We start from the raw sequence: 23,319 nt of genomic DNA on the forward strand, positions 1-23,319 counted from the left end.
GCAGGAAAACGTTCTAAGTGCGAACGTAACAAGCGGGATCAACTGTAGTACGAAATATCCGAAAGCTCTTTGATGTTTTTTGGAGCATTTTGATTCACTTTCTGAGGCAGTGATTTCTAAATCATACATCATACATTTCTAAGGCCGGTATTGCACTGTAAAAGTTTGATACAAATTATTTTATAAAACTTGAAAAATGTAACCAATAAGCACATCTGTTACATTCGAACGAACTTAACTGATCCCCCTATTGGTTGCATTTTTGAAGTTTTATAAACGAACTTTTACCAAACTTTTATAGTGTAATCCCGGCTTAAATTGTGACATCAATGGTGTCAAGAAATATTTTCTAAAAAATTACATAAAAAGTAGTAGTTACGAAAGCGTGTCGAGAGTCTTTTTTTGGGTGCCATTAGACTGCTTCGAAATCGATCAATTATACGAGATATTTGAAATTGCCGCGAATGAATTTCTGTGTAATACCGTCAAGAAAAATTAATTGATAAAAATTCGAAAATACACAGTTTGTAATACGAAATATTAGACGGATTTTTAATATTTTTTGGTTCGTTTCGATCCAGGGAACTCTCTCTCTGAAGCAGTGATTTCTAAAACACGCGTCGTGGCACCTTAGGGTGCCGTGACATTAGTCAGAGGTGTTAAGAAATAATTTCTAAACAATTGCATAAAAAGTAGTAATTACGAAAGTGTGTCGAGTCTTATATTTAGGTGCCGCTAGAGTGCTTCGAAATTGATCAATAATGCGAGATATTTGAAATACCAATCTGGGTGCCGCGAACGTAAAAGTAAGAACGTAAAAGGAATCCTTTCACTAAAAAAAGAGAAGACAATCTACCTGTGTTAAAGTATTCGAAAAGACAGGTAAGAGATGGTGTGGCAGCGCCATCTTTTGTCTATAGAAGTAAATTGCGATACATATTTTGGATCGATAAAAAATTTCTCATTAGATTAATTTGGTGTAATAATTAGTATGGTAAAAATAGAAAAATTAATATTTTGATTTCTTTAATTCATTCCAAAAAATTGAGTTTTCATTTTTTGCACTACTATAAAATATTCTGGTGCACAAAATATTTAGAGTTTTATAAAAATATTAGTTTTTATAATATAAACTTTTTTATATTATAAACACCAAATGTAAAATCAATAACAAATCAATGAAATTTGAGGTAACGGATTAAATCGGTTTAAATATGGTTCAAGCCCACGTTAAGATTGGCAAATTTGGTATATTGCGGGTCATGACCCCCACATCCTAGAGCAAGGCCCCTAGGTTGGGATCTTTTGCGCCCTCCCCCGACCACACTTTCACGGGCCCCTTTACGATGAATTTATAGCGTGAAAAAGCAAAAAAATGGTGAAAATCGTCCCGGGCCCCAGGGCTGGAGCCTTATCAGCCCACCCCTTGTGGGGGCCATGTTGCGGGTATAGGTGTACGGGGGTTTCAAAGTTTTTTTCTTCTAGAGGGAGGGGTTACGTTTTCTTCCTACAAAATAGCACTATAATTTTGGCTCGCCCCCCCCCCTCTCTTTGCGCACGCCAGTGATTGCGGGTATTGTTGACCAAATCGTGGTTTTCCACAGAAAGCGGACATTGTTTCAGGATTTTTGAAGGATCCTCAAAAAATCAGGGGTTCTTAACCATTTACGTTAATAAGATGAACGCCCCGGATCCCCTGCACCAATGAAATATGCGTGGACCCTTTACAGAAAAATAATCAATGTATAATAATGTAAAACTATTAAGTTGGTTGTTTTTTCATCCACTCTCACAGCTCCTTATAACCTCTTCAAGGACCCTGAAGGGGTCAGCGAATCCTTGGTTAAGAACCCATGCATATATATATATATCTATATCTATGGGCCCTTGTGCTACAACCCTATCTGTTTCGTGGGATGGGGACGTGGGGGGAGGGAGTTTTTTGTTTTTGAAAGATTTTATTTTTTTACGTAATCCTCCCGATTAGAATTTCATCATCTCATCGATTTATCTGGTGTTTATTCAATCTACGTTTCTCAACCTGGGTTCTCGGAGCCTTAGGTTTTCCAGGGGCATCGAAAAATAGTAATAAATAGCAGTGGAAATCAATTCTGGTATTGATCCTAGAACGTAGAGGTTCCCTATTCTAAAATGCACACATTCTGAAAGGATCGAGAAATGATGGTTTAAATGTTTCCTGAAATGGGCAATATCGCCCCCTTTGAGGAGGGTGGTGGAATGGTTCAGGAAGGCGATTGAAGCTGAGCATGCAACAAAGGATCCTATGGGTTTTTTGAGTTGGGGACGAGATGAGCGAAAAAAAAAGTCTGAAGAAGGGGCGATGGAACAAAAAAGTTTGGGAAATTGTTGTTTGAATGGATGTTCTAACATTAAAATTTCACCTCCAGCGCATGGATTATATGTAGATAAATTTAAATTACATCAGTTCAATACTTATACGTATCATAACGGGTTACGAAATGCTATGATATAATACAATAACAAATCAATAAAATTTGAGAAAATCTAATGATTATGGTTCAAGTAAGTTGTTGAAACAGGCAAATTAAATATATTGCAGGTATTGTGTTGACCAGATACTGGTTTTGCACAGAGAGCGGACATTGTTCCAGCTTTGTTCGAGAACCCATGTCAAGGGTTCTTGACCTTTTGTGTTCCATGGACTGTTTCCTAATAGAATAAAGGCCACAGACTCCCTGTGCCAATAAAATATCCACGAATCTCCCCCATTACAGAACAATTTCAGTGATAGTATAAGTTATAATGTAAAAGAGCAATAAGTTAACTGTTTTTTCGTCCATGCTCACAGACCCCCCCCCCTCCCTGAAATCTCTCCAGTGACCCCCCAATGGATTGTTGAACCTCTAGCTGAGCATTCCTTTTTTATTTTAGTAAATTCATCGTGTTAAAATTTTTAAATAATGAGGTCGATTTTCGGCCCTTGTGCCCAGAGCCCACGTCTTAGGACGTGGAAACCTGTTTGGCTTTTTAAGATATCATTTTCTACATAACCTTCCTGATTAGAGAGTTTGATTATCTGTTGTTTGTTCTATCTACGTTTCTCAACCGGGTTCTCTCGGAGCCCTAGGTTTACCAAAGACATCTAAAAATAGTAATAAAAATAAATTTACTGAATAATATTCAGTGCAAAAGCAATAACTCAACTGTTTTCTCATCCACTCTCACAACCCCCCTAAAATGTCTTGAAGGATTCCCCCCCCCCCAAGGGGTCAGTGAACTTCTTGTTAAAATCCCTACACTGTATTGATTTTGTAGTAAATTTATATAAATATAAAAAATTTTAAATAATGAGGTCGATTCCGGTTCCTTGTGCCTAGAGCCCTATCAGTTTCTCCTTCGTGGGTCTATGATTTTACATCTTAAAATTTTATTTTCAACAAAATCCTCATGATTAGAGTTTGATCATCAACCGGGGTTCTAAGAGACTTAGGGTTTTAAGTTTTAGGGTTTCCAGAGGCATCGAAAAATAGTAATGAACTGCACTGGGAAATAGTTCTAGTATTGGTTCTAGAACGTAGAGGTTCCCTATTCCACAAGGGTGAAAAGATCGAAAAATGATGTCTTAATCGGATAGTCTCACATTAAAATTTCACCTCACGCACATGAACTATATCTAGATCAATTTAAATTACACAAGATTAATACTTATATGTATCATAACGGGTTACAAAACACAAACTCACCAACAATTCTTGCTCCGGTAAAGCATGACGACTATGGTGGGAATCAAGAATTTTCTCAAGATATTATTACTGCTGTTGTGTTTGCCGTCTTCCAAGAGAAGAAATTGAGGGAACCTGTAAGAATGTGCAACACCGAATTAATCCAAAGCACGTAAAAATTCACTCTTTCTATAGAGAACAAGATAGTCGTTATAGGCACAGAAAATGCGTAGACTAAAAATAATAAAGTGTAACAAAAAAAAAGACCAATGTTATCAGCAGGTCACAAAAAAATAGTCTCTCATACTCACTCTCTCTGTCTCCTCTTTTTATATGCGACTCCTCCCCATGGGACCTGCCCAATTATATATCTAGTAGCAGCTCTACTAGTCCCACCTTATGATGTGTAAGTGGCACTTGCCAAGAGACATCTGTTTGAGAAGATTGCCACTATTATATAATCTTCAGTATCTTCTCTTCTTCTCCTTTCACAAATTTTGAATCAAGGTTTTCTCCCTCCCTTCTCTGTCAGGTATAGGACTACTCTTCATAATGGATCATGCCAGTCTGAAGACTATTTTTTTCTGCTTCTCTTGCACTATATTTTTTCCTCTCTCTCTCTCATACTAATACTTTAACACGAAGAGTCACAAAAATTAGATACTTTTACCAAGAGGAGGATGAGGAGAAAAAAAAAGGTTTGTTCAATTCCTGTGACCCTGATCAGGTCAAGTTAGGGTAAATGTTCTGTCCAAATGACGTCTTTAATTCCAAAGCAGCGTTACAAAATGGTTCGGATTAAAATGATGGTACTTTGGTTGAATAGTCGTGTGACTAAAGAACGTCCTTTCGTTTTATTTTTTTCTGTGTGTGTGTGGTAAATTGCATGGGAACGTCATGTAAAAGAACCTTAAGCAGCTTTTATGGTAGTATCCCTATAAATGTCAAATTATTTTGGCACTCAGAAACATGTGAATGTCTTGGTGGGAATCCTAGTTGGAATATGCACTGGTAATATAGCAGAATCCCGTTTATGTGACGTACAAGAGGCCAAATGTCGTATAAATGAAAAAAACTCGCAACTGAAACCCAATTTTGAATTAATCACTCCCAAAATTTTCAGGAATGAAATGTTTTCATTTCATTTTTGAATTGCTCTCTTCTGCGCTATTTTTTCCTCTCTTTCTCTCTCATACTAATACTTTAATACGAAGAGTCACAAAAATTAATTACCTTTACTAAGAGTAAGATGAGGGGAAAACTTTAAACTTAACACTAAACTTTTGTTCACAAAAGTTTAGTGTTAGTTTATACGCATTTGACATCCATATTTTTTATAGGCATCTTTTTTCAGCAACTTTGTTGGGCATTTTGCCTGTTGTGGCCTTGTATTTGTATTGAAATTTTGTGACCCTGGTCACGTCAAATTAGAGTAAATGTTTTGTGCAAATGATATCTTTAATTCCAGAGACCAGCGTTATAAAATCATTCTTATTAAAATGATGATAGTTTGGTTGAATAGTCGTGTGACTGGAGAACGTCCTTTTTTTATTATTTTCTGTGTGCGTGGTAAATTGCATGCGCACGTCATATAAAAGAACCTTAACCAGCTTTTATGATAGTATCCCTATACCAGGGCTGGACAAATCGGAAAAAAATCTAGGAGACATAAAACACATTTTTAGGTGCCAAAATTTTTTTTTACCCATCCAAAATAATGCTTTTTTTTTACTTTCGGGGCATAGTGGCCCTCTTTCATGATGGCAGATATGCTGCTATCAATTCTAAACAATTTGTGCTGCTCTCAGCTGTCAATTTAGTAACTACACAAAGAAAATTTTAGACACCAATACTATTTTTTTAGTCGCCATAGTGACCTGGCACCTGGGATTTGTCCGGCCCTACCCTATACCACTTCAAATTATTTTGACATTCAAAAAGACATGTGAATGTCTTGGTGGAAATCCCAATTCGAATACAGTAGGCGTACTAGTAATTGTCAATAGTAATTCTGGTAATTTTGAGGAGCGTTTTTGTTTTTCAAATAGCCCATTTGAAAAGGAATCCATGGGTGCCAAAGCTTTTAGCAAAGCATTTGATTACTTATATCATTGTTCACAATGGAATGAATTCTTAGTTTTGGAATTTCAAAATTTGAAACACCAATTAAAATAATTTTCAGTGGGAACAATTCGGATTCAACTTTTTTTATAGGATGTGGTTTTTTAGAAAATAATCAAATGATTTGTGAAAAGAAAATAATTTCACTGGAATCCTAGGTCTAATTAATTTTGTACAAAAAAAATAAATTTCAAATTTATGGTTCCGTTAATTTAAATTTAGTGAAGGGTCCCCCGTTAATTTAAAATTAGTAAAACGAGCCCAAAGTTTGGCTGAACATACCCCTGATTTGGTAAAATCAATAAAATAATTTATTATTTATTACTCAAATAAACTTGCGAATGACTACAGTGCAAATGGTGAATTTTCTATTAGTTAATAATTACATTATTTCAAGAGCACGGGCCGCATTAAACGACTCTAAGTGCCGTCAAGGGTTGAGTATTTACGTTACGATCTCCATTATTAATTTATCATTGCCGATAAGTTAGAAGCGGGAAAGAAAAAGCTAAACACACACTAAATAACACAGCAGTAATTCAGAATAAAATGGGCACCCCATAAATTTGATCAAAATAATCAATTTCAGTTATTTCTCATATATTCACGATTGGCATCGAATCCACTACCATATTCCAACAGTCACAACTAATAGTCGGACCACATTATTGCTGACCAATCCACACACCGTAAACACATTAGTCTGGGCGTACCTCAATAATTCCACCATTTCCACGCTATCGCATCAAAAAGCCACTGATGACTATTGACAGTATCCCCACTGAATAAAATTTCTCAAAAAAAAATTGTACCTACCTTCAACATACTCCGAATTCATTTATATATCGATTCCACCCCGACATACATGGACACTTCAATTGTACAAATGTGTCAAAATGCATCAACTACGCCCATTTCCAGCCAATAAATCAATTGAGGTCCCACACTCAAACACAGAAAAAACGTTAGTAACAGTAACGTAGCGAATTATAGCAGCAATATATAATATACATATACATATATGTATATGTACTTCACTTGGGTATTATGTGTAATCGCCGGTGAGGCAAGATTGATAATTTTTTAGTGCTTATTAAATTTACCAACTACACTTCAGTACAATGCATAATCGCCGATGAAAGTGATTAATTTAGGGAAATTTGTCAAACTTACCGAATTGCTGTGCGATAACATAATAACCGACTATTCGGTATAATAACCAGATATACTATACATAACTAGAATATACATTTACCGCGTAACACAGAGGTCTTCAACCTTTTTTGCAGTCGCGAGCACTGCCTGTATCTATCATCAAAAGAAGAGCACCGTTACGGCAAGTTTGACATCGAATGCATGATATCAGGATGATTTAAATCTTTGAATCGAAATTTGTACAAGGTGTTTAATTGGAACGTTGATCAAGTGCTCGCGAGCACGAAATCGGACACCAGCATCGAGCACTCTGGGTACTTCAGGGCGCACCGGGGTGCTCGCGAGCAACGGGTTGAAGGTGCCTGGTGCAGCATAAAAACCAATTCCACCCCGACATACATGGACACTTCAATCGTGCAAACGTGTCAAAATTCATCAACTATTCCCAATTCCAACCAATAAATCAATCAAAGAGTCCCACACTCAAACACAAAAAAAAGAAAGTTACTTAACAGCGACGTATCGAATTATTGAGGGAACATTATTATAGCCACATACACACACACACACACATGCATAAATAAGTAACACGAAAACATACTAAAAAAAATAGCAAGTCACCAGAAGAGCGTGTGTGCGAATTTTCTCACGGCGTTAGTACTATGTACCTCACGCGAGTAGGTGAGAAAAATTCCAAAAAAAAAAACACATCAAACAAAAATATCCAAGATTAACGAATGCAAACTTCAGACCGAATGTGAGAAGAGAGAAAAACATATTTCGGAAAACCATAAAACTTTAGTATTCAAAAAAAAAAAAAACTAGTTTTTGGCATCTTTGTAGCCGTATTGCAGAACTTCGATCCACATGAAGAGCAAAATATTATATGTATAAGAAACAAAAAAAAAAAATGTACGATTCACTGACTCTTTCTCTCTCTTTCTCTCTAAAGCTTTATTTTTCAGTGTATTTTTTTCTCTCTCTCTTATTTCTTCCAAGAATGTAATTTAAAAGCATATCTCAACCGTCCGTGACAGAACACAAGTCCGATTTTGTTCTTTGCGTATCTTTACATCTCGTAATACATACATATACACACGTACCACGCTGGGAGCCAACGGTTTATGATGGAGTTTCTTTTCTGTGTTGTTTTTTTTTTTTTAATATATATATATATATATATGTATGTATTTTCGTTATTCTCTGCCTCCTTCTAAGACATCAATAAGGACACCTAATCTCGCCACTCTCGCACACATTTCACCCAGAGAAAGTTGGCTTCTTTTTGATCATATCCAAACTAGTGATGGATGCTGTGGTTACGTTTCTCATTCCCCGCATCCAATTGTTCGCCTTTTCAGCAATGGCAGCCTCCGCATGAACCGATGGGTATTTTTTTTTTACAAGGACTTTTCGGCTAATCGCGTGACAAATAGCTTTGCCTCCATCTAACTGACTATGTTGGAAATATAAAAAAAAATGAAGCATTATAAATCTTACAATTTTTCATCACTAAAATCTATCTTGGGTTTGAACATCAATTTTTGGCTCTCCTGACAGAAGTTTTCCCACCTCTTGTTGTTTTTTTGGATATGAATAGCACTCGTTCTAAATCTATTTCTGTATTATGACTATAGTTGGCCTCCATTATTTGTGACGTTCATTCAATTATTTGAAGTCGTTATTAACTTCAAAGAATATGATTATCATCAAATCGACATTCTAATTTCTGTCACCCCTGCGTATTGGATTATTATTATTTTTTATTATCCTGTCTGAAAAGAAATGTCTTGATGGATATTGCGGTTAAATCATGCGCAATACAGAGAACTAAGCCAAGATATCTGGCAGTATGGAATAGTATGTAAATGTATGAGTTGATGCTGATGCAAATGGTGTGCTTTGAGAAGGATTTATATATAAATGGGATATTCATTTTAATTATGTTTCTATCTCCTCTATCTAGGGAAATTTTGTTGACCATCCATTCCCTAAATTTGTCGTTCATCCAAACTTGTTTCTCTGAGTGGGCAACGGGTTGGAGATGCCTGGTTTAATCAGTAATCTTTGACCAGCGGACTACCAATGATTTCGAACGCTGCTTTTAGTCATGCTATATCGTTGCATAGCAGTTCAGGTTGGGATCCTTTCACAGCCAAGTGACGATTTCAGCTGTGGTTTTATTTCATTCTTTTTCGAGGCATTCGTCAAATACTTTTTCTTCTTTTTCATTAATATAAAGCACTGTTTATACATATAAATACATCACCACACACAAACCGTACTCTCTCTATACAAAGAGTACAATTAAAAATATCTCTCCCCGCTGTTAGAAATGTTTCTGTCATTTCGGTTACATGAACCCGATTCAACACCTAATGGTAATTTAACTTTTGTTAAAGAGTGATGAAACTCTTAAAGCAAGTTGGATTTTATAACAAATATCAATGAAATGAGACTGCTCCTGGTTAAAATATTAAGATTAATCAAAAATTAATTTTTGTTTTGAAAAAATCATTAAATAACTCTACACACTGTGTGTAATTCATTAATTTATTAATATTGATTGATTTAAGCTTCTAAAATGCATGCTTCTGTTGATAAAAACGTCTTCGGCATGTCCAATGTGTGTGTGTGTGAAGTACACAAATGTGATCTGGTTCAGACTTAACTTTCCTCCGGGATCCCGAAAAATGCGTGCGGGATGCCGTGAGAGGAAACCCCAAGTATGATCGTTGAAAATGAACTGAGAAGACATTCAGCAAAAGACGTAGACAATAATAAATTGCGGATGCTATATGCTTCACCACACACCAACTCCGGCCGTATCGCTATACGCAATTTACTGCCGTTAACGTGTTAGGTTGGAAATACAGGTGCCATCTATCGGTGGTCGTCTCAAGCTCGTTAGGGAAAATATCTTATATATTTTCCATATAGAATATCCTATATTCTTCCGCCGGATCGAACGTAGGAGCTTACGGCAACCTTCGCGGTGGTAGACGAGCCTCTTACCACACAAGCCACTCCAGTGCTAAAATGCGGATACTGGCGGAATCATCCTCACCAAACTGTAAGGAACATCGCAGATAAAATAGGCATCCACTATTTATAAGCGGATACAGGCTCTTCAAACCGAGGGAGGGATTTTCCACCTCCACCTCTCGTCTATGCTAAGGCGAGAGGTGGCAAATATTTTGGGGACCCGTCGTATCCGCCTATGCCACTATTTCACCACGCCATTCAACAGTTCCAAGTCACTTTGGAGAAATCCAAAACAGCTTGATAAAAATAATATCCTCAAGGTTCATATTTACAGGATGGGGTTCCAAGCGGGCTTTTACAGGGTGGCAAATTTGGATCGGATGAGTAGCAAATTTAGAGAATGGGTGTCAATAAAGCTAGACAAGAGAGGATGTAGAGCGGCAAAAACAATGATATTGCGTTTGGGTATCAGAATCGTAAATTCTTCTCAGGATTCCTCATAATCTCACTAAACAAAACATGAAATGTCAACTGAAAGTTTGCAAGTTTGCAGTTCCCTGCTCTGGTAGAACAAAATCTCTCCGTTTTTTGAATGAAAATAGAGACTGGATATTGCACGATAATCGTCTCCGATTTGCAAAACGCACGGTAAAGGCACCAAACCACAAACCGAAACCAGCACTTTTCTATAGAAGCTATTCTATTTCAATGCGAAGTTATGGCGTCGCATGTAATTTTTCTCTAATGGGGTTGTTAATAAATGGAATAGCTTACCCCCGGAAGTAGTAAATTGTAACATAATTGACGCGTTTAAAAAGAAATACGATAAACATGTTGGAGTAAATCGAGAAGCTATCCATTGTTAGAATAAGACAACCATAAATACATTTTATGGGCGTTGTATAATATTTTATCATGTATATATACATTGTTTATAATTTTTGTGATTGTGTTTTTAATTGGGTTGCTGTATTTTTGAAATATATGACATCCATATTTATTATGGGCATCTTTTTCTCAGCCACCTTGTTGGGCATTTTGCCTGTTGTGGCGTTGTATTTGTATTGCATTTGTAATGTTTGGCATGCTTTGCGGCTGGTACTATTAATTATTCCTACCTCATTCTTCAAATATGGTGAAACCATAAATGCAAAAAAAATACTGTACCCAACTGGATGAGACCAACACATCAAAAACTACACATTCAACTACCTAGATTGGTCGACAGAGATAATGTTTCAATTCTTCCTAAAAACGGGTGTCAAGCACAACAGTCCAAAACTTACAAAAAGCTTGAATTAAAACATTTTTTTTCGCCCACAATACTCTCCACACATTTCGCTAACCGATTACCACTTTTTATGCATTTGGACCACTTTTGGCACAGGAAAAGTTCAATAATAAAAGTAGGCCGTCACGAATGCCACCCCAGGACTATGAAACTGGCTTTAATTCATTAATATTTTGATATAAGAGGTTCATTGTGCAATGAAGGAGCCTATTCGAATGAATAAACGTGAGGTTCCTTATAGTCTATACAAAAATTACACGAGAAAATTCGGCATTCCGGGTGCAACCAAAAACATTTTTTAACCTCAATTTTTCTAAAATATATCACACACAGCAGGGGTTCTTGAGCTTCTTAACTATGGGTCGCTACCCAAACTGGGTCGCACTGGCTCCAGAGATGGAGTCAAGTTTGTTGCACCACTCGTTTCAGGGGTATGTAAACGAATTTAGCGGCCTGATCTGGGACCCAAACATTTTTGGGGCAATCTTGAGCCATGTTTTTATATACGTTTATTTTGGGGAGAAGTTGGCATCCGAAATGATATGAAATTATTATAGAATACACAGAATGCTGATGATCACGTATGTAAAAATAAACAAACATTAATAAAATTCAGGCGTGAAAAGAATTTTAAATTAATGTAGGAACAACATTAATCTAGAATTAATAAAATCAAATTTATATATTTATATGAAAGAAATGGTATTTATAAAAAGAAATTTATATGAAAAGAAATGGTTATAGTGACGGACTCGTGATGCGAGGATCCGGGTTCGAACCCCACAGTGGTGGTCGGCTGAAATTGGTTTTCTGTGGTCCCCAACTTCAAGGCGCAAATGCGAGCCGATCTCCCCGTTAAAAAGTCTCGCTACAGAGAGCAACAGTCCTACAACGATAAATCATTCAATCATAACACTTCACTCATAGTTAGAAAAACTGGTGGCAGATGGCAGCACTACACATAACAAGCATTACAGAGAAACAAAAAACTTCACGTCAGGTTTCACTACACGTACACGCACATTCCCGCATGTACCGATTCGTTGGGGGTTGCAGGGGGTGTGTGTGGGCGGGGTGCATGTGTGGTGTAGCAGTAGTAGGTAGGGCCTCCAAAAAATGGCTCGGGGATCCATGATGTTCTTAAGTCAGCCACCTCGTTGGGCGGTTTGCCTGTTGTGGCGTGGTATTTGTATTTGTATTTGTATAATTCGAGAGTTAATGAAAGAAATAATTATAGAATCAGTGAAAAAGCTCTCAATAGTTTAGAGCAGTGTTTCCCAAAGTAGGCAATATCGCCCCCTGGTGGGCGATGGAATTGTCCAGGGGGTAATAGAAGCTACGGGTATAACATAGGATCCTATGCGTTTGCTTGAGTTGGGGGAGATGAAAGAAAAAGTTTCTGAAGAAAAGGGGGAGATAGAACAAAAAGTTTGGGAAACTATGGTTTAGAGACTCTCTGCGTGATTTGAGGCCACACGTGGGGCTTTGCTATGGCCCCACATTTTGTAGAAGGGCCCTTAGGCTGGGATCTTATACAGCCACCCCCCCCCCCAAACCAGACTTTCACGCGGCTACCATCATGATGAATTTACACCGCGAAAAAACAAAAAAATGATGAGAATCATCGTGAACCCCAGGGATGGAGCCCTACCAGCCCCCACCCCTGTGGGGCCTAAGGCCCTTCTAGAGACATCCCACGTGTTCTGGCACCTTAGACTGGTTTCAATAATATTGAAAAATAAACGTCTTGTTATTCAGAAATATATTCAATAAGAATTTTTAAATTGAATATAGACGGATGGGTCGCAAAATTGATTATGCAGTTGGATTTTTGGTTACCAAGTTTATCATGTAATTGGATTTTGGGAAGCTGAAAAAGTTTAAGAACCCCCTGACCTATAGGAATGTGATAAAAATTTTAATTCATTTTCAATGGAAATTTGCAACATCAGATGGACGAAATGTACAATCTTCACATTCCTTAACCCTTACAGACTCCATTTCTGTGATTGGCTACGGTGGCCTTTATCGAATCCGTGACGGCCAGTAGGATGGCCAGGTGAAAAAATAAATAAAATAAAATAATATGCCAACACATCCGGGAAACTGACTGACCGACATCTTGACTAGCAAAGGAAGTTAGGAGGGCAGAGAAGGATTTCTCACACAACAAAAGTTTGATCGAAGATCACGCGGTTGTATTAGGAAATCGTTGGACTCACGTCAAACTATACTTTAGAGACAGAGAGAGAGAAAAATAAAAAATAAAAACACACGAAATCTCGACGAACTGTGATTATGCGAATTTTTTATAATGGCAACCGAACCTGCTACTTATGCACCAGAAGATAAGTATAACCTGCGAGAAAGTCCGAACCCGAGTCAGCGAGTTGCTTTTCCAAATGGAATTTTCATTGGCTTTTTCCACGCAACGTGGGGAGTCCGAAGTGAAACACTATAATTTGCACCTTAAAGGGCGTAGAAAATGAACCAGGCTGAATTGATAAGCGGGAACTGATGGTGTTCCTTACAAACAATGAACGGTCTGACGCTGGATTCGAATAATTAAGGGCCTCAAAAAAAGTAAAATAAAATAAATAAATAAAAAAGAAACCGCGGAACTGCAAATTTTCGGACGCATTATGTTTATACGAACATCGCTAACGTTTTTCATGCTGTAAAATTGGTATCTGCTGAAAAAGATGTTACGACTTTTTTCCTATTTTTGGACTGGACCAGTCGTATTCTTCGTTTCGCAAAAATATTATTATATGTTCATATGATTTTTTTAAGACTAAGTCGTGGCGAGAGCTCCAACCTTTTCTTTGACTTATTTCTTTATAATTCTAAGAAACAGTGACCATTGAACTCAGCAGCATTAATGCTACATTCAACAATATATCATCGGATACGGCCTTTTCGCGGAATTAATTTAGGAACATTACAGTAGGCTTGGAAATCGGGTTGACCGTAGACGGTCACAAGTTGTCAGCGATTCACGTGATTTCAATGCTCTGCTACCATATTGAATTCTGTTGTTTTACTTTGATGTCACCGATGAGCTCAACCCTGTAACCAGTGCCGGGCTTAGGAATTTTGCGACCATGTGCAAAAACTATTTAGTGGCCCCACTGCATCCGACCCTCTTCCACAAGAAGGAGGCTAACAGAAATGATAGTCAATTTATAAATTGATGGAATTGAGAAGAACTTTGTTAAACAGCTAAAATAAAATAATATACTCAATAAATGTGTTTTAATCTCGTTTTTATACGGTCTAGTGTGGCTATACCATTGGCTTTCGCATGAGACTGGTCCTGTCTGTAGCAAAAACAGCATCAAAATGCTGTTTTAGATGAGAACAAAGAACACCGTTATAAAATTATCGAATTTTGAAGTTGTGGCTGGGGCACAATGTTGTACCGGGCGGCAAATATCTTAGTTACGGCCCTGCCAGAACCTAATCAGGGATTAGTTCCTCAGACCTCTATCCTTAGATATTGGAATCTGTAGGTATTAGGAAGCCACCCAAGAGAGAGAGGAGAGAGAGAACATACTCCTAGCTTTTAGGTAAGATAAAGAAACTAATAAGTGACATTTGCTTCAGAACAATTGCATTCTTCAGACAGTAAACCACAGTCATCTCACCATCAGCAGATTAGGCAGTGTCTCGGCATTCAATAGCTTTCACATCACTGGTGACATCTTCTACAAAGTGCTGAGGACTACATCTAGGCCTGTAAAACTTGAAACCACGTATATACTCTGTGTGTCTTATAGCCAAACAGTTGCCACTATTAAAAAGCTAATCCTCGTATTTTCAATGGAACTTACTTTCACTGACAGAAAGCAATGTTGCCTAAATGTGAAGCAGTGTCAGATTCAATATTTGACCTTTGCCGGAAAAAGCTTAGCCCCCCCCCCCCCCCCCCAGTGTCCCATTCTTCATGGAATTCCAGTCAGTACTACTAATGATACCGTCTCATACCATTACTATACATCAGTGTTTCCCAAAGTGGGCAATATCGCCCCCGAGGGGCGATGAAATGGTCCAGGGGGTGATAAAAGCTACGGGTATAACATGCGATCATATGGGTTCATTTTAGTTGGGGGGGGGGCGATAAGAAAAAAAATTTCTAAAAAAGGGGAAAATGGAATATAAAAAGTTCGCGAAACTATGCTTTATACATCATAGATTTCCAACCGGTGTTCCTCGGAACCCTGGGGTTACATGAGAGCTTTTTTGGGTTCAGCGTAATGAAACGTCACTGATGCCTAAATTATTCTGGAATCTTCAGAGTTTGTGAGTAATAAAAAAAATTCTTGTTATAGATGCTGTTCTTTATTTTGCATCTGGATGAAAACTAGTACACATTTTAACAAATTCAGACCAATTTGGAAAATCAAACAATAGTAAGAACGGTATTACGGTAATTTTTTCTTCCGACCTCGTCGGTCAAAAATTGCGTGCATATAGAATAAAAAATTTTTTTATAATTTTCTTCAACCACAAAACTCACGCTGCAAAACTTACGGGACACCCTGTATGTTAGACGAATATTGAAAATGGGTTCGTGTTTCGTAGAACTGACACAAGGGTTCCATGGGGCAGCCTCATACCCATCAAGGGTTCCACGAAAGCTTATACGTTGGAAACCCCCTGCTCTACATCATTCATCTTCAACTTGTTGTTTGTGTATGAGCACCGCTAAACTCACCGAAGCCCTCAAAAGTGCTCAATGCTTGTGTCCGCTTTCATACTCCCGACATCACAATTAAGCACTCTATTCGAATGGTACTGAAAGATCAACATTCAGTACTGTTTGAATTTGATATGTCAAATCATGGGCACCGTCTTCTTCTAATGATAGACATGGTTCGTGACTTATCTATCCTGAAAAAATTCGAGTCTGTTTTACGTAGATGCAGAATTATTACGAATAGTATGTTGCCGGCAGGGAAGACGTACAGGTCATTTGCAAGCGTACAGGCTATTATCGTTGTGTCTGTTTCTACCAATTTGAGTGGGAACATTTCAGTGTCTGTCGCAATACGAAATCCACGTTGCTGGTAAATAAGGATTCATAGTTTTGGTTTTTCATGGCCATAGCTCCGAAAGGGGTTGCTATGGGCATGATAATTTGGCCATTTGACAATAGGCTCAAAACATCAATGAGGAATATCATTTGATAATTTTTTGTCGCACACCATATTTTATGCAAATGTGGGGTATGAATTCAAAACAGATTAAAAACATTTTCATTTCCTTCACAAGGATTCGATCCAGCGGTTTGTGCAACGAATTATAAGATGCGGCCGGTGAATTTGCGGTCATGCACAAAATCGTAGAAGATTCGGTCATTTCATATTCAGCAAAAAATACAAATTTGGCGAGCTCATCGTGTGTGTGGGGTCGTTCTTTGATTTTAAACAACCAGACGCTTTTGAAATCATTTTGCCAAAAAAATTTCAAGTTTCATTTTGAATTTGAAGTTTTATTTGAAGAACGAAATATTTTGAAGAAAAATTGGTAAATACATTTGGCAACAACACATGTAATTTTGTTTGTTATGCAGTCACACACAAAGAAAAACAAACCGATTAGAGTGTTACCAAGGACAAAACGTCGCATAACAGGATGAATGAATGCAGATGTTACTTAAAGATGAAAAGAAATTCCATTCGGCTGCAACCAGACATGAATAATTGACATCATATGGTGGCGACAGACACAATTTGCAAGTATTGTTCGTTCGACAAGTGAATGGTAGAAATTCGCCTTTTGTGTATTGCAATATACAAGGAAGAAGGAAGTAAGTGTAATTTCCCATTATCCCTGTGTTAATGAATACGATAATAACAAAGTTCACTTTTTTGTGATCCTGGTATGTACAGACTTTAAAATGATCTTCCATGACGCAAAGGGCATGGAAGCCATGTTGCAACATCGATCACCGCCGTTCAAATTCACTGGGAATTATTTATCCGATTGCATTAGTGACCATGCATCCCGTTTTACGTACTTCAACAAACCAGGTTGAATTTGTTGTGTTTACCGAAATCCTGGACATAAACAATTTAAATAACTTTTTAACTGTAAATACAAATATTTTGATCATATATTTGTTACCATTTTCGACATTCGTTTTGTTATGAAGCAGTGGATCCCGCTTATAACATTCCCGCTTAGTACAACTTATTTGCCACTAAGCGTTAAGTTGTACCACTGTATTCGTTCACATTTGCATACCCACATGTAAATTACGTCAAAACAAAAATATTATTATAATTTTAGTTGTCCTTCACACACACACAGATCTAGAAAATTTCTCGCATCTCTGAAAATAGTGTGGTTTCCCAACTCTTACTAATACTCATCGAGATTTTCCCTTTGAAGCGCGCTAAATATAAGTGGAATAATATACAATTTTTGGTCACGGTTAGCATTCTTTGGCAATTTTGGCAGTGATTGGCGAGAATTTTGATGACGTTTGGCAATGTCCCACGATATTGATTTTCGACAACAATTTAGATACACAGATTTCATGACTATGGTGACCATATGACCCGCGTGTTACGGTACATACCCGTATTTTTCCGTGATTTTGTCCATTCTGGATTTTTTTTCTCGGAAAAATGGCCCGTTTTTCCCTTTTTAAATGAAGATTACAGTACTTGAATTTATAATCTTTACTGTATAGTCATGGATGAAGATTGATTTCATAACTAATAATAAAAATATATTACATAATGATAATTATGGCAATGAAATTCACACGTCACGTATTTTGATTTTCAACTCACTCCTCGTTGCATTAGCCCTTTATGCTCGACCATCCGCAATATTTCAATGACTTCAGAGATAATTATTATACTATACTCTAATTATTATATTAATATATTAATTAAAACTCTATTGACAGTTTGACAGTTGGCATCATTTCTGACGAAAATTGGCAATGTCTCACATTTTTCTATGTTCAGGATCTGAATTTACGAATTTTTCCCGATGGTAAATTTTCAGCATATTCATGACAGATGTCACAGATCGAAAAAAAAATTACACTCGCCCATTGCAAAATTGGATCGCAGATGGCAACACTATTAATGCACTTATCATACCCAACACTCGAATCACGCATACTTTCCAAAATTGCACGCCAACTATTATTTCATCATAGCTGTGACCATATTTGATCGCTGAAAATGCGGGACATCGGCAATTATCTCGCAAAATAATTGCCAATCAGAAAACTGCTAAAATATTCTAAACCAGTGGTTCTCAACCTCTGGAAGCCCATTGTTTGGTTGATTTATTTTTGCGATTCCTTTTAGTCATACACACGACGACTAATGGGAAATGAACGGGTAAAAATGAAACGGCGAACGACTCACGGCCCGGTTTGACTCATGTCAGGCCTGGCGGTTGAGGAAACACTGTTCTAAACTACCATCAATATAATCACCAAACAATTCAAAAAGCTAAACGTCACTTAAATTTACACTCACCTCAACAAAATCACGGAAAAAATCTTCAGCGAATTAGAGTTTATTTCATAAAAAATAAAGTTAAATATTTATAGCCCTGGTTATAAACTTATATGCAAATTACCTACATCGAAAATAACGATGAGGATAATGAAATCACAGCAACTTAGCCAGGGTAACCAGATTCGAAAAGATGTGAAAAGAGGACGCCTGCGTGAGGCCTTGGCGACGTTACTTTTCCCAATTCTCACAACAGATGGTGCCACTATACTGACAAAAAAAAACCGGCCACAAGGATAGATTTCTCAACTAGAACAGAAAACCGCTAGAAAGCAAAAACAGAAAAAAGAAGAAGAAATACTTATCCGTCCCTCTTCGCTTATAATGAATTGTCCCCGCAGTCTGGCCAGATTTATTGCTTCGCAGTCTTTGCCTGAAGCGTGGCGAAGTTTTCTTTTACTTCGTTTTTCGTATTATTCTGGAGGAAGCTGATCCGTGGTTAGAATAGCATCTTCCCCTGCTTGGAGAAAATTTGGATTCTTTTATTCTGGGAATTTCAACGGCGATTGGTCAAATTGTGTAAATGTGTGGGATAAAACACATAAAATCTCTCATATGAATGAATAGAAAAATGTTTCAGAGTGAAAGAAAAAAATCCCCAACAAAAAAAAAAAATTCTGGTAACCTGAAAAGGAGGACAAAATGGTGTATTTTCCGAAATGTAGGAGGATGCTTGAAATGATATCAAAAAGTGGACATGTCCTCCTCAAGGAGAACGTCTGGTCACCCTAGTGACACGTTTTCCAAAAAATAAATTCCACACACATTCGATTTTTCAATGAAAGAAATTCTCTCCGAATGGTTTTCTTTCGAATGGTGGTATTGTAAGGCCGCCAAACCTGTAATTTAGTATGGTAAGCTCTTTTTAAAATAAAATAGTTACCACTGATGACTTAAGACGAACTTCTACCAATATACGTGCGCATACACAATTTGTATTGTGATAATCGAATTTTTGACTCAAAAATAAAAACAATTTAGTACTCAAAAGAGTGACAAACTGAACATTTCTACGAAAATAAGAAGACAGCCGAACAATATTTTGCAGCAACGGAGAGAATGCTCGAGTCCCGTAAAAACGGGAAGTATTATCTGCTTGTTAAAATTCGTGGAGTGGCACGCGCATCGAATATAATGTCCATTGTGGCACGGCTTGGAAAATACACAAATACTCATGCCAATGAAGAGATGTATTCTAAAGTGAAAGAAATGTTTTTCCCAGAAAAAACAAAATCATTCAGAAACATGAAAAGAAGGGCAAAAGGGAAAATTTTCTAAAACGTAGGAGGACGCTTGAAATGACATCAAGAAGGAGGGCTTCCAACAATCTTAAACTAAGCTTCGTTTTAAAAAAAACGCATATTTTTATCGAAATGCCGAGACGGAAAAAAAAGGGAAAAGTCTCTTAAAATACGGAACGTAGTGTCACGAACGCCTCTATAGTCGGCAAACCATATTTTATGGAGAAAAATACGAGAAATCACAATTTTCGACAAAAATATTGATAAACATGAGAAACTTTGCCAATTATGGATTAAATGGTTACGAATGGGTGAAAATTCTCCAATTCGCAATGCATAAAACTGTATGAAACGGAATAAAAAAACAAACAGGAATTTTGTGAAAATAACTTTATGTCTGTCCATGATTTCAATGAGGAATTCATACAAATTAATTAATTTATTTATTTGTAAACTTCGTTAAAAAATGGCCGGATGAAAAAACGTGAATGTCTCGTAAAATATATAGGTCATGGTCACGTCACCATAGAAAACAGTAAATTTAATAATTAAGGAAAAAGAATACCATTCACTGATTAACATTATTAATAGTGATTCAATTAAAATTAGGAATTGGTTTCATGCTAATTACTTTGAATTAAATATTTCTAAAACCAAATTCATTAATTTTCCTTCGAAGTCAGATGTTCAAAAGCTTCAATCTCATCTTTCACAAATTTGACTGTCTTCGTATCCCTTGTGACTATGTTCATCTTGAGCAGATCAATACTCGTAAGGCCAGGGTTACTATATAAAAGTTTGACAAAAGATCTTTTATAAAACTTAAAAAAAACAACCATGGGAATGCACTCGCTTGAATCTAACAGATACGCTTATTGGTTGCATTTTTCAAGTTTCATTTAAAAGGATTTTTATAAAACTGCGTAATACTAGCCTTAAATACCAAAGAGTTTTAATTAATTTTAACCTGTAATGGAAATCACATACACAGCATGTTCATTCTATATATATAAACTTCAATATCTAATTCTATACTACCTCAAATCATATATCAACTCTTTATTTCTTTTGGTCTTATTTTGTCATTCTCATCTGTTTTATGCACCATCCACCAGTTTGGGGATCTGAGCACATTGCTAATCCACACCCTTCGATTTTGTATTCACAAAAGACTAAATATACTAATCACTAAAATAGAGATCATCATCACACGAGCTTTTACTTTCCAAACCTTTACTATTTATACTTTCCAAAGTCTGTCCTTATTTTGAAGAAAAAAAAAACTTTACAGATCTACCCCTAGAGAGAGATTTAATAATTTTTATTTGATTCCAAAAATTAATAAAGGAATTTGTAAAAATCGTTTCAACAATCTGGTTCTAAATTTTTACAATAATTTGCCAAATGAAGTTATTGACAACACAGCATCCATATCCACTTTTAAGAAAGTCTTGAGAAAAATATATTTTTACTATCACTAACTTTGAACCCATTTGTTTTAAAATTTTCATCCCCTTATCTAAATCATGTTATTTTCTATTTTCCACAGGTTACCTCTCCTTAATTTTTTCTGACCAGCTTCATAATAAAACCCTTTCAGTTTTCATTTATTTATAGTTTATTTTTATTTTTCTTTAGACTTTTTAATTTAGTTTAATTCGACAAAAGGCTAGAAAGAAAAAAGGGAAAAGAAATCAATTTCTATACAATTACTGTATTTACTGCACCGCAATTGCCGCCGTTAAATACTTTTGCATTTTGCATTTTTCGAGTTTTTGTTTTCTTTTTCTTTCATTTATTGTTATTTTATTTTATACTGAATTATATAATAATGATATAATCCGTAGATCTAATGTTTCAAAAAAATTGTGATTTCTACTAAGAGCCATGTCGGCTTTTCATAGTTTTTTTACACTTATATTGTTCTGTATTTTCTTTGTTTATGAATAAGATTGAATCGAATTCAATTGAATTAATAATCAAATTTCAAATTAATAATTCAATCAGTCGGAATTCTATATTGGAAAAAAGTTTTCTATAAATGATCCAAATAACTGCCGTTTTATTTTGAAGGCCGTGGATAAAAGTTATTAAGGTAAACGACATCAGTATTATATAAAAATAATACTTTTCAACTAATTTAAAACGAACATTACATTCGTTATTGAATACAAAACTTCAAAATAATAAAAATAATTAGTATAATTACACGCACACACACATACACTCACACATGCAATTTAGATTGCTTTAAATGGGCATGACCTTGACATGTTGACAAGACCTGTTGTAAATAATTCTCAGACATCTATTAATTACTATGACCACACGCACATAATCACATATATATTATTCTGATTCTTATCGAAGCTAATTTTTGCTAATTATGGAATTAATTAGCATGATAACATATTTCAATATCAGATTTAGAAAACAACTCAGGGTTAGTTTAGAAACTAAAATGGGTACGGTACCTTCGGCAATATGCAAATTAATTCTTTTTCAGGCAATGGGGCTTGAGCAGGGCCCCTCACATTTCTGGGGTCCTTTTCATAATTAGGTAAAATAATTTTTTGGGGGAAAAAAACGCTTATGCAATTAAAAACAACAAAGTGGACTGAAGTAAAAAAATAAATAAATTACGTAAAACATTCTCAGTTATTTGAGGCCCGGGCCTCGTCGGCCTTTAGATTGAGACACTGGTACTGAGGAGCCAAAAAAAAAGATGATCGATAATCCACGCGCATTATGACCTTCCTCAAAGAAACCAAAAAATGCATATCTATGCAAGTCATTCATGGAACTTATTGGACCGGATAATATTATGGACACCCACAAGAAAATGACCATCAGAAAAGTCACGCAGCGGCACTACACGCATGTGCAACATTTTCTCACTTGGACATTATTTTGCTATTTGCAAATTAGCGGGTTCTTAAGCCAAAAATCACATCCGTACATGAATGTTGATCGATTTCCATACTGCCGCAGTGGAGCCAAATCCTAAAATCGGACATTATTCGAAACTCCTAAAATGAAAGGGAACAATTTAATAAATTATTCACAAATAATCAAAAATAATTGATTATTTCCAATCACATTACGGAAATAATTACGATTAATCTAGGAAAACAAACAACTTAGAAATCCATTAGATCTTATCCACCATATTCGTTCACATTTGCATACCCACATGGAAATTACGTAAAAACGAAAATATTATTATAATTATTATTATCATTTTAGTTGTCCTTCAGATCTCAAATTTCTCTTAT

At 36.2% G+C, this 23,319-nt stretch overlaps 1 protein-coding gene and 1 long non-coding RNA gene across 8 annotated transcripts in view; one reads left to right on the forward strand and one right to left on the reverse strand.

Annotated features, from left to right (window-relative positions):
- Positions 1-23,319, reverse strand: part of LOC149073501 (uncharacterized) — a 215,016-nt gene that overhangs the window by 124,818 nt on the left and 66,879 nt on the right. For all 6 annotated transcript variants that reach the window (XM_089246927.1, XM_089246926.1, XM_089246924.1 and 3 more), the window contains one exon: positions 3,726-3,839. The gene's annotated coding sequence lies outside the window, so the exon portion shown is untranslated. The remainder of the gene's footprint in view (positions 1-3,725; positions 3,840-23,319) is intronic.
- The window catches only part of LOC149073502 (uncharacterized), a 78,225-nt gene that overhangs the window by 37,400 nt on the left and 17,506 nt on the right, over positions 1-23,319 (forward strand). The window contains exon 1 of one of the 2 annotated variants that reach the window (XR_016194455.1): positions 16,851-17,068. The exons of the other annotated variant lie outside the window; for it this stretch is intronic. This is a non-coding gene — a long non-coding RNA (uncharacterized LOC149073502). Of the gene's footprint in view, positions 1-16,850; positions 17,069-23,319 lie in introns of those variants that run through there. 2 annotated transcript variants of the gene reach the window in all.

The sequence above is a fragment of the Pholcus phalangioides genome, unplaced genomic scaffold (assembly GCF_987345545.1).
Source record: "Pholcus phalangioides strain wild (caught in Gottingen) unplaced genomic scaffold, Ppha-v1.0 ptg000017l_1, whole genome shotgun sequence".
Classification (NCBI taxonomy): domain Eukaryota; kingdom Metazoa; phylum Arthropoda; class Arachnida; order Araneae; family Pholcidae; genus Pholcus; species Pholcus phalangioides.